Source organism: Taurulus bubalis (genome assembly GCF_910589615.1).
Source record: "Taurulus bubalis genome assembly, chromosome: 7".
Lineage (NCBI taxonomy): Eukaryota > Metazoa > Chordata > Actinopteri > Perciformes > Cottidae > Taurulus > Taurulus bubalis.
In genome coordinates this window covers 8,520,548-8,531,380 of record NC_136595.1, presented here as the reverse complement: position 1 = coordinate 8,531,380, position 10,833 = coordinate 8,520,548, and positions in this window count along the sequence as shown.

Sequence of the window (10,833 nt, the reverse complement as noted above, 5' to 3'; positions counted from 1 at the left end):
GCGGCCCTCGATTAATTCCAACGTCTGTAGATGGTCAGCAGAGAGCGAGATGTGAAGACAGAAGTTTATTTTGGAAAGACACTTGTAACAAGGAGCAATCTGACTTCGCCCACTGACCATGAGTCTGTATAAATCGAGTAAGAAGTGAGAATGTGTTTTTCATCAGCGTTCTTGGTCATATTTAGTTTTGTTAGTTAGTTATGTAATTTACTGTCATGCAGATACACAGGGACATAACACATGAATTTATAAGACAACCAATTTAACTTTTTCTCACAAAATGTTTTTGCAAACAAAGAATGATGTCATCTGCCGCAGGTTCTACAAATAAAATCGGAAAAGTTTTTTCTTTTAATAATATTTGAATTATTTTTAAGGTTACGGTTATGGTGATTCCTTTGGTCGAGGCAAAACGGAGATTTTTTTTCTATAAAAAATGAAAAATGAAATACAAAGAATGAAATGAATATATAAAATATAAACGGAGGAATACATCCAATAAATGATAAACCGATAAAAAACTTTACTGGAAAAATGTGTTCATGTAAAAGAAGCAACCAGAAACACTAGCAACCAGAAATTCACCAGAATCCCAGGGGAAATTTGGGAAACAGAGATGGTGACATAGTGCCCCGAGACCTTTTCTCACTCTCGCACACGTGCACGCACACACACACACACACACACACACACACACACACACACACACACACACACACACACACACACACACACACACACACAGCATCTGTTCATGAGACGGAGAGTGATAGGATTTGACAACAGGCATCTGTGCCCTGCAGACGCCTCTTCAGCTCAGAGAGCTGCCATCTTCACTTTTACTTACGCACATACACAGACCTACCCACTTCCTCTCTCTCTCTCTCTCTCTCTCTCTCTCCACCTTACCATTCATTACATGCAAACCTCCAGTCCTCCTCCCCCTCCGCCTCCTGCCCTTCATCCTCCCATCATTTTCACTTCTCCGTAATTCAAAGTGAGGCATCAGATCACAGGAAGAAGCTGTGGGCTAAATAGAGACGTGACTGTGAAGATGAGTACTGTATAATGTCTCTGAAAGCTGGGGAATATGACACACAGTGTCTCTATCATGGGCCGAGCTCCACAGCTCAAGCTGTTGTTGGCTTTAGGAGGACTCGTACCAAATGTCAGACTGGAATCAACTCATTTAAATGAATCTCAAAGTTTAACTTTGGTGGAAAACTGGCACACCAAAGCAACCCCCTGCCCCAGGCTATCAACTATAAGGGACCTTAAATGTTTGCTCGACACAGTTAGACTAACTAACATAAAGCTTAATTTTCCCCACAGTTAAAATAACCAATAACACCATAATTACAGCTGCCATGCCGAAGAGAAAGTGTGTCTTTTCTAAAGAGCGAAAGAAGGCGTATACTCCTTCCGTCGTGAAGTACCTGGCAGTGATGAATATTACATTCTGCACACACACTGTCAGAGCACATTTTTGAGAGCGGGTGGTGGAAATGCCAATATCAAAGATCATATCAAAATGGCCAGAAAAGGATGATACAATAACACGCCTATGGTTTTGGGCATAAGAGCATACACGACGCGTTCACAAACGCGTGAACGCGTCGTGTATGCTCGTGGTTTTAAAATTTGATCATCCTAAGTAAGTATACATCAGCTCGCTTGCAAGCTATTGCGGCTGACTGGCGCTAGCATGCTAGGACATGCAAATAATTATTGCCGTGCAACTCTCTGGTCTAACCAGGCCCCGGTGCTCGGTCCCAATTCCATTCTGGCCACTAATTATAAACAGTAGGTCGGCTACTCCACCACAAAAATAGCTGCTATAGTAAAAAACAGAATGCACCAATACACAGTCAGTTGGACTGGGTTCAGTGGATCCTCAGGAACATTTAGTCCGTCTATTTAGTCCGTCTTTGTAAAGGGGAATAAATGATCCAATGAAACAACCGGTGGTGATGCCACGAGTCATTTCTCGGTAATGTCTTTGCTCGCAGCATCCATGCTTTCAGCTTGTCACCCAAATGCAGACACACACTGCGACTAATTAACTCATATGATTACTTGTCACACTCATAATTACCAATGTGTGTTCTTCAGACTATTTGCTTGATGATCAAAGCTGACTACAGATACAGAATGAGGTGCAGTCATATAACAACCCTGTATGACAAACTGTACACACACACACACACACACACACACACACACACACACACACACACACACACACACACACACACACACACAGGAGCCACAGGTTCTCTAATGATGCTGCTGATGGGAATGTCACGGTGTGAAAATGATCCCTGCAAGGAAATGGGAAAGTGTGTGTGAGGGTGAGGAGAGAGAGAGAGAGAGAGAGCGAGAGCGAGAGCGAGAGAGGTTGACTCTCTCTTGGTAGACTAGTCAATTAGATTTCATTAATACAACCTTTAAAACGTGCAGTCTGTGTGCTCAAGCGGATACACAGACAGTAACGACGCACCCCCTTTGCATTTCATTTTGTTTGCATCTGTTGCGACGGGAACCATCATTAGAAGACAAGAACACAATCTGTGACGTTTCCATCAATCCGTTCCTCATGACGTAATATCATTATTTCCTGTTTCTGTTTTAATTAGTGCTTCGGGCTCAAAGGCACCCAGTTGCAGCCTATGCAGCATGATATATAGTATAGTTTTGTAGTTAATAGTGGAAATAGAATCGATAGATAAAATGTTTGCCATGGTCTCTATTTATATCAAACACAGATTCCCTCATGTGCTCTGTCTATTTTTGTTTCAAGTCCCACAAAATAATAGCAATCATCTTTTTCTTCAGAGGCCATTAGAATAAAAAAGTTTGCTAGTTTATTTTCTACAATTCTGTTTCTCCAGCTGGTAATCCTTGTATTTTGAATGCTGTATGTTGGTAGAGGATGACGGTTAAACAGGCTCTTCAGTAATAGATTCAAGAAAACCTATGTTTAACAATATGCTTATTTAAACACCTCACAGGCAACAACTTCTTTCTCAAAGCACCGACTGACAGTCTCCAATTAGCCTGACCTCTTTGGACTGTGGGAGGAAGTCGGAGAACCCGGACGGAACCCACAATGCCACGGGGCATGAGGTGACCTGGCCCCTCTGGCTAGGAGGTGACAGTGTGAGCCACGACACCACCGAGCAGCCCACCGTTCACTAATTCATCTGTTCATGTGGAAACTACCTTCATGTGTGGTTTGTCCGGTCGTTGTACGTTTCAGCTATTTCATCAAGGTTTGTCTCAAGATACATCACAACATGGTGGAGTCATAATGCCAAAATGTGACATTCTTTATTTACCTTTTTTAGCCCATTAAAAATATATTTTGGAGTAGACCGATTTTCATCGCTTTCTAAACAGGTGAGCTGATCAAAATCTCTACAGAAGCAGGCGGGAGAGGGATTAAAAAAACATGTAAACACACAGATAACAGATAAACACACACACACACACACACACACACACACGCACACACACACAAAGTTCGATACCATCAAACATGTTAATGCGGCAGCTTAACCTCTCTTTTGTCAGCGTGTCTTGTAGTCGTGCCGCTGCTGAGACAGGAAGCTTTCTGTCTTGTGTAGAGTAAAATAAACCCGGCATTTGATCTCTTTCCAAGTAGAAGATTTGTCTGTTTTGGAGACATATTGTATTCACACCTGCAATCTCAGCTCAAAACGGCATTTGTCGACGGCTTACTGCCTCCCTTTTCATGGAAATTACAATGAGACAAGGAAAACACAGGCAAGGAAAAAAAATAAAAATCTCCAAAGCTTGTTGATTTTGCAAACTGCAGGAGCTTTTAGAGCTTTACACACACACACACACACACACACACACACACACACACACACACACACACACACACACACACACACACACACAAATAAATGATCTCTCTTTGTGCAACGTTTGATTTTTGAGCCTCTTCGATTTTTCCACCTCCCCTCCGTCCTCTTCTTCTTCTTCCTCCTTATCCTCTCCTCTCCTCTGGGGTATCTGAACAGATAAACAAGCTTTGTGGCCCTTCGTTCACGTCTGGGCAAATAAAATCAATTCTCCTGCTGATCAGTGTGTGGCTCCCTGCCCCCCAGAGACCACTGTCTAATCCTTAATGTGAGCCATGGCAATGGCCTTCTCGGTTAATCCTGGATACTTATGGGAAAAAAAGATATACAAATTTGTTAATCTATCACTAACGTATTTTTGTAATATTACAAATGTGATAGAAAACAAAAAAAGATTAAATGTTGTTTTTAACATTCATGTTCATGAGTCCAGGATGTGGTCTTTGACCCTAACAATTCTAGAATATATTAATATCGATGGTATGAATACTTGGATCGTTTTGAGCCATGTTGACAACTTCTGACGTTCCAAGACGACGGCCAATGGGAGCACAGAGAGATGGCCCCCCGGACGCAGCTCGTGAAAGAGCGTAATCGCTCGGGGCCCAATGTGTAGTCTGCCAAGTGTTATGAATGTTCGACCTCACGACCTCTTAATCCGAACACAGTGACCATCTCAAAAGAGAAGAAAAATACCTGTTGTCTTCCCCCAGCACGAGTCCCAGGTCAACCAGATGGAGGCCCAAATCTCTGTTCTCAGCGCTAACAATTGTGGTGATGGTGAAACTTGTGATTTGCATTGTTCAATCAGACCTAAGGGAGGTAATTCCCTGTTTTGTTCCCGTCATTGCCGGGGCCGCTGGGGAAGCTGGGACAGAGCTAGAATGACAGAGCGAACATCGGGCAAAGATTACATCAACCAGGGGGAATGAGAGAGAGAGAAAAGTGGTTGAAGGAAGCAGGTGTGTGTATTGATTGTGTTGGGCAAGAAGCACGATTCTGAGTACAGACCGAGGAGGAGGAGGAGGAGGAGGAGGAGAAGTGAAGGGCATCTCCTCCACCATAAGGCCCAATTTGTCTCCCATTCACCTGGAACTATGATACCATCTTTCTCACTGCTGATTAAAGACAACCAATCCACAGTAGTTCCACCACAGACCAACTGCAAACAAAACCCCCAAGAACAACTTATTGTTTTATCCCTTCCACCTTTTAATAATTTGATACTATATTAGTTATTTTTTTGTTTAATAATGGAAGTGTGATGTGATACATTTCTGCTGGGGATAGTTATTTTACAAATGTGTAACTGTATGATGCCTGCCTTAAATTAAAATCAGCGACCACATGTAACGACACTTGGAAATGAGTTAAAAGGCGCAAGATTCGAGATCGGAAGCTTTTTAATTGCCTCTCAGCGGCTCTCAATATGTCGACAGCGAGCTGCCGGCTAATAGCTAACGGTGCTCACAGCGCTAACCGCGTGATGACGCAGATCGACGTCCGTGAGCTAACAAGTGGGGAATTCTTACGTGCACTAACATGCACTTAAAGCACGCACGCACGTCTGGCCGTCCGGCGTGTCAACAAAGCAAACAGAGGTAGAGTGACTTCATCCTCTGCTCAGGTAGACATTACTCTACTTTACATCGTGGATATTTGTCTGCTGGTATATTGATGTCCAGATTGTTAACTACAGCTGTTGTTATTCAACCGGTAAGTCATCATTCTTGAAGTCTTTTTTTTTTCCTGAAAAAGAACAAATCTCACCTTCAGGGGCAATTTCATGAGCAATAACATAAATAGATAAAAAAACAAATTAATAAACAATATAATGGCCTACAAATACCGTAGGAACTATTAATAATTGGTCTGCACTCTGGAACTGAATCCAGTTTTTAAAACTACTGATTTAATGTATAAATGATCTTTATTAATTATTTATAGGATCTCTGGCAACCATATGAAACAACTGGGAGGTAAATGAAGCATTCATTTTTGATGACCCTCTTAATAAAGTAAAGTCATGTAGCTTATCTCTTCAAATCAACTTTAATTGCCAATTGAGCGTTTTCCAAATCAAATTTACAAGGTTGAGTTTTCACCTTTTAAAATGAAAAGGAACCTAATTATGCTACCTTGTTCCATTGTAATATTAAAAAAATAAAATAATCTGTAAATGGTGTCATTCATGGTCACATTCCTGCTGTATTGAGGTTTCACCCCGGACCATCGGTTTATGAACAAATAAACTGTGAGGTCTCGGTTGAGGAAAAAAAACAACAACCTGTATTGGTATTTTATTGAGGCTCTAAAAGGCAAACACAGCTCCACAGACCACATATAATCCCTCATCACCACATATCTCTCCTGCCTCTGCCATCTCTCTATCCCTCCACTCACTTTACTGTTTTTAGTTTAGCTTTAGGCCTCCATGCACAAAATCAATACGATTAGTTGGACAGACCTGTGACCCTGTGTGCACACACACACACACACACACACACACACACACACACACACACACACACACACACACACACACACACACACACACACACACACACACACACACACACAAAATCACTCTTAGAAAAAATAGTAGCAGGAAAACAGAGTGAAGTATGTAGGCTCTGAATGGCGATAAGCAGACTTTGAATTGCTATCTGGCTTTTGGAGAGAGCGAACATGAAAAAGAAAACCAGTTAATGGCAGTGTTTTCTCCCTCTAACACACACACACACTCACGCACTGATAAACACCATGTTCTGTGTACTTAATTATGTGTCCTTTAGGCTGATAAAAGTGTCTGTGAGGAGCCCAAGAGATGAAGGGCCAGAATCTATCACTGACATTATCGCCTTCTACTTCCTGGAAGTGTTTCATTGGAGGTTTCCAGGCCACACTGCTGCTAATGCCAATTGGTTCTAAGAAGCGGCAGAAACTAATGCTGATCACACAGAACAACATCACACATGGTTATGGACAGGCCTATATATTTATATAACCTATACAACTGCAATGCTAGCAGCTATGGTGGTTCTGTTCTTACGTTGTATGCTATTTAACTCCAGTGTCAAATGTATCACTGAGACAGTTTTTCATTTAAAATAAATTATTTTTGGCAAAAATATAGTTTAAAAAAAATCACATTGATAGACCGAACAAAACTTTAACATTTGGTGAGCATTGTGAAAGTGACCTTTTATTGTTTGACCCGGCTGATTTGAGAAAGGCCACTGAACACTGCAGCTGTGTGTGGTTGTGTGAGTCCAGCTGGAGGGTAAATGTACAAGGAAAGATTGACTTTAGAGCAAAAATATAATTTAGGCTGAGAGAGTGATTTCGCAGCAAAGGACAAATTGTGCAGGTCGGATGAAGATGAAAAACGGATGAAGTCAAATAAAGGTTTCACACACGTCTCTTTCCCCCAGCACTCTAATATTGACTCTCTCTCTCTCACACACACACACACACACACACACACACACACACACACACACGCACACACACACACACACACACACACACACACACACACACACACACACACACACACACACACACTTGAGATGTGGCCAGTAATGTTGTCCATTTGTCTCAGTGGCCAGTCCTGTCACAGTGTCATCAGAGGGCTATCCCAGGATGCTTTGCTTTAGTCTCTTTGGCTTAATGTGCTTGGACGAGTAGTTGTGTGTGTGTGTGTGTGTGTGTGTGTGTGTGTGTGTGTGTGTGTGTGTGTATGTGTGTGTGTGTGTGTGTGTGTGTGTGTGTGTTTCAGGAGACAACTATGATGAAAAACAACACACCGGTCATTTCCTTGGCAGCACTCTTGGCTCCATAATTTTAGGCTTATGTGTGTGTGATGGTTATTGCATGAGGACAGCAGGGATGAGGGACTGGGGATGTAATCAGCTGTCAGTGTAATGCGGGACAGGGCCTCTCTCTCTCTCTCTCTCTCTCTCTCTCTCACACACTGGCAGATGCACACACCTAAACATTTCTTACACAGCGTAAATGCATGCTGGCTCAGTCTGTTGAGATTTTTGTAAAAACGGTTTTCTTGAACTAAATTATTAATCGTAGAAAACAACCAACAGGTTAGGTAATGATGAAAATGTAAGACAATTACACAGAGTGGGTAGATCCCCAAATTGTCCAAGAATAATTACTTTTTAGTTTGTGATTGTATTCATATTATTGAATAGAAGACAGTGGCGGGCCGTGCTTTTTCTATGCTTTCAGTGAGTCTCTCACCTCATTATGACGCCACAGCTACCGGTGGCTAGTTATACACTGTTATACAGTGTCCACAGGGAAAGGCTGCTGCTGCTGCTGCTGCTGCTGCTGCTGCTGCTGCTGCTGCTGCTGCTGCTGCTGCTGCTGCTGCTGCTGCTTCTTCAGTTTAAATGGCGGATCGCAACCAACTTGACTAGGTGCATACCGCCACCTACTGGCTCGGAGTGTGCAGCTTCAGGGTGCTGCTGCTGCTTGTCCCTGTGGCGAAACACACATCCATAAGAATGCTAGAAGGCCTCTCCATGTAGTTTCAGCCGCTAATCTACCAGAGAAACGGTGAAATGTGATTGGATGATCCAGCGGCCACGCAGCAGGCTGGAAGCTGCAGGCTGAAGGCAGAGCAACAGAGGAAGCTGTGCAATGAGAAAATAAGGTTATAGGGAAAAATAATAATACATGTAGTGTATTTGTGAAAAACAATTAAATTATAAAATATCTATAACTTTGTGATTCTGTTTAGGCCAGCAGTGAAGGCTTTGCAGGCCCTGACGGCCCGCCACTGGAGGACTAAGTCTAGACTGAGGTCTATAGAGGACCAGGACTAGACTGAGACGGGTTCAGGACCAGTTAAAAGTTCCTCACGGTTACTTGAACTAGTCTTCAGCTACATGCATGACATTTAAAGCAGATCAATGTGCTCATTCAGCCGGTTTGTATCATGTCTGTTGGAGTGAAAATATCTCTGATGCCTTCATGAATGTGGGACTCAATGGACACTGCATGTTCATATTCACACAGCTCCGTGTTGATCCACCTTCATGCTGAGATTCATTCAGACCTATAAACTGGTCTGCATCAGGTAGTCTGTTATGGTTCATCTACTCAGCACTTCACTCTGCTCTACTTTCAGGTCCACAGACATTTGTCCTCATTAACACCATCATGACGTGGACTGAGGGCCAGAGCTACTGCAGAGAACACCATGCAGATCTGGCCATGGTGAGGAACATGGAGGAGAACCAGATGGTATACGATGTGAAACCCTCAAGAGAAGGAGTCTGGATCGGCCTCTTCAGAGATGGATGGAAGTGGTCTGATGGAACTTCTCATTTAGGAACTGGAAACCTGGTAGTCATTCCTCTAAGACTTGTGTGTCAGCAGATGTTAGTGCCAATGGACAATGGGAGACCCTGAACTGTGACGTAATGTCAGCGTTCATCTGCTACAGTGGTAAGCTATCATTCACTCAGGCTGTAAATTAGGACTTAGGTTTGCTTCATTTGCAGATACAGTAAAAAAAAGAAAGACAACTAGCAAAAGTAGATACACATAAAATCTATAAATATAAAGTTATGGATAGAAAACACATTGAATAAGCAGATCAGCTGCAGAAGATGGAAAGTGAAGGCCACAGTGATGCACCAATGCTAATGCTAAATTTTTCTTTTATGATTCAAAGTGTTAAACATTCCACGATGTTGATTATTATCAGCCAGAAATGTTGTGACTGATGAAGGTTGTTTGTGTTTTAGACGTTCCTGTTGCAAAGCAAGTGATGAAAGTGAGGCTGCAGAAAAGAAGTTCCTCTCTGGATTTAAATGACCCTGTGGTGATGGAGGGCCTCTTGAAGCAGGTACACATTCCTCTCATTAACAACAGCAGGTGATATATGTGAGGTAGTGGACTACTAAGAGCAATGTAAATGTGCTATGTGCAGTGCAGATGTGGACACGTCATTACTGAAGGTAGACTTGTGCCCAGACAACATAAAACAACAAAGCTGCTCTAGTGGAAACCAGAGTTCTTCTCCAGCAGAGCTTCCACATGAGGACAGTGTGAGACAGGATGCAGAATGTAAAGGAACAACAGCTTTAGTGAAGACTTCTTCTCTGTCAGCCACATTCAGGGTAGTCAATGTTTTTGTCTCTCAGCTCAAACAGAGGCTGAACGACCAGTGGCTGAACGACGACATCAAGCTGAGCTGGAAGAAGCAGTCGGATGGAAAAGTCTTCCACAAGGAAGAGAAGAATACCAGGAAGAAGAGAATAGATGAGCTGTAATGTTCTTTCAATCCACTTTGGTCAGAGGCTTCTTTTCTCCTCCTCTTCCTCCTTTTCTTCTTGCTGTGAAGTACCCTGTTTCTATGTCTTAGTACTTTAGACTTTTACTCCACTACATTGATCTGTCAGATATAGTTTCTAATAAGGGTTCCAAACAGGTTCTTCACGAAGGGCAGAGGTTCTACTACTTACATGTTAATGAGTAAAAATGATCCAATAAAATGCTGTTTATTATATTATAGCTCTCTAAAAGAGTTTATTCTGCATTATGAGTGATTTTACTTTTGGTCATGAAGAACATTCTTCTGTAGTTTTTACATCATAATTCTGAATGTAGGAGTTTTATTGGTAATGGTGTGTTTTTTCATTGTGATGATGCTTCTTTTGCTTCAATAAAACCATTAAATGAGCTGTCTGTGTCAACAGTTCTTCATGTACTGAAATATGATTCTATTTTCAAGCAGCACACTGAGCAAAGTCTTAATTACTAAACTGACTTTCTACCTGAGTTCAGGTGGCTGTTGTCTCCATCGTGGTTTATGGTCGTCGTCATCATGGTTTATGGTCGTCGTCATCATGGTTTATGGCCGCTGTCTTCATCATGGTTTATGGTTGTCTCCATCTTGGTTTATGGTCGTCGTCAT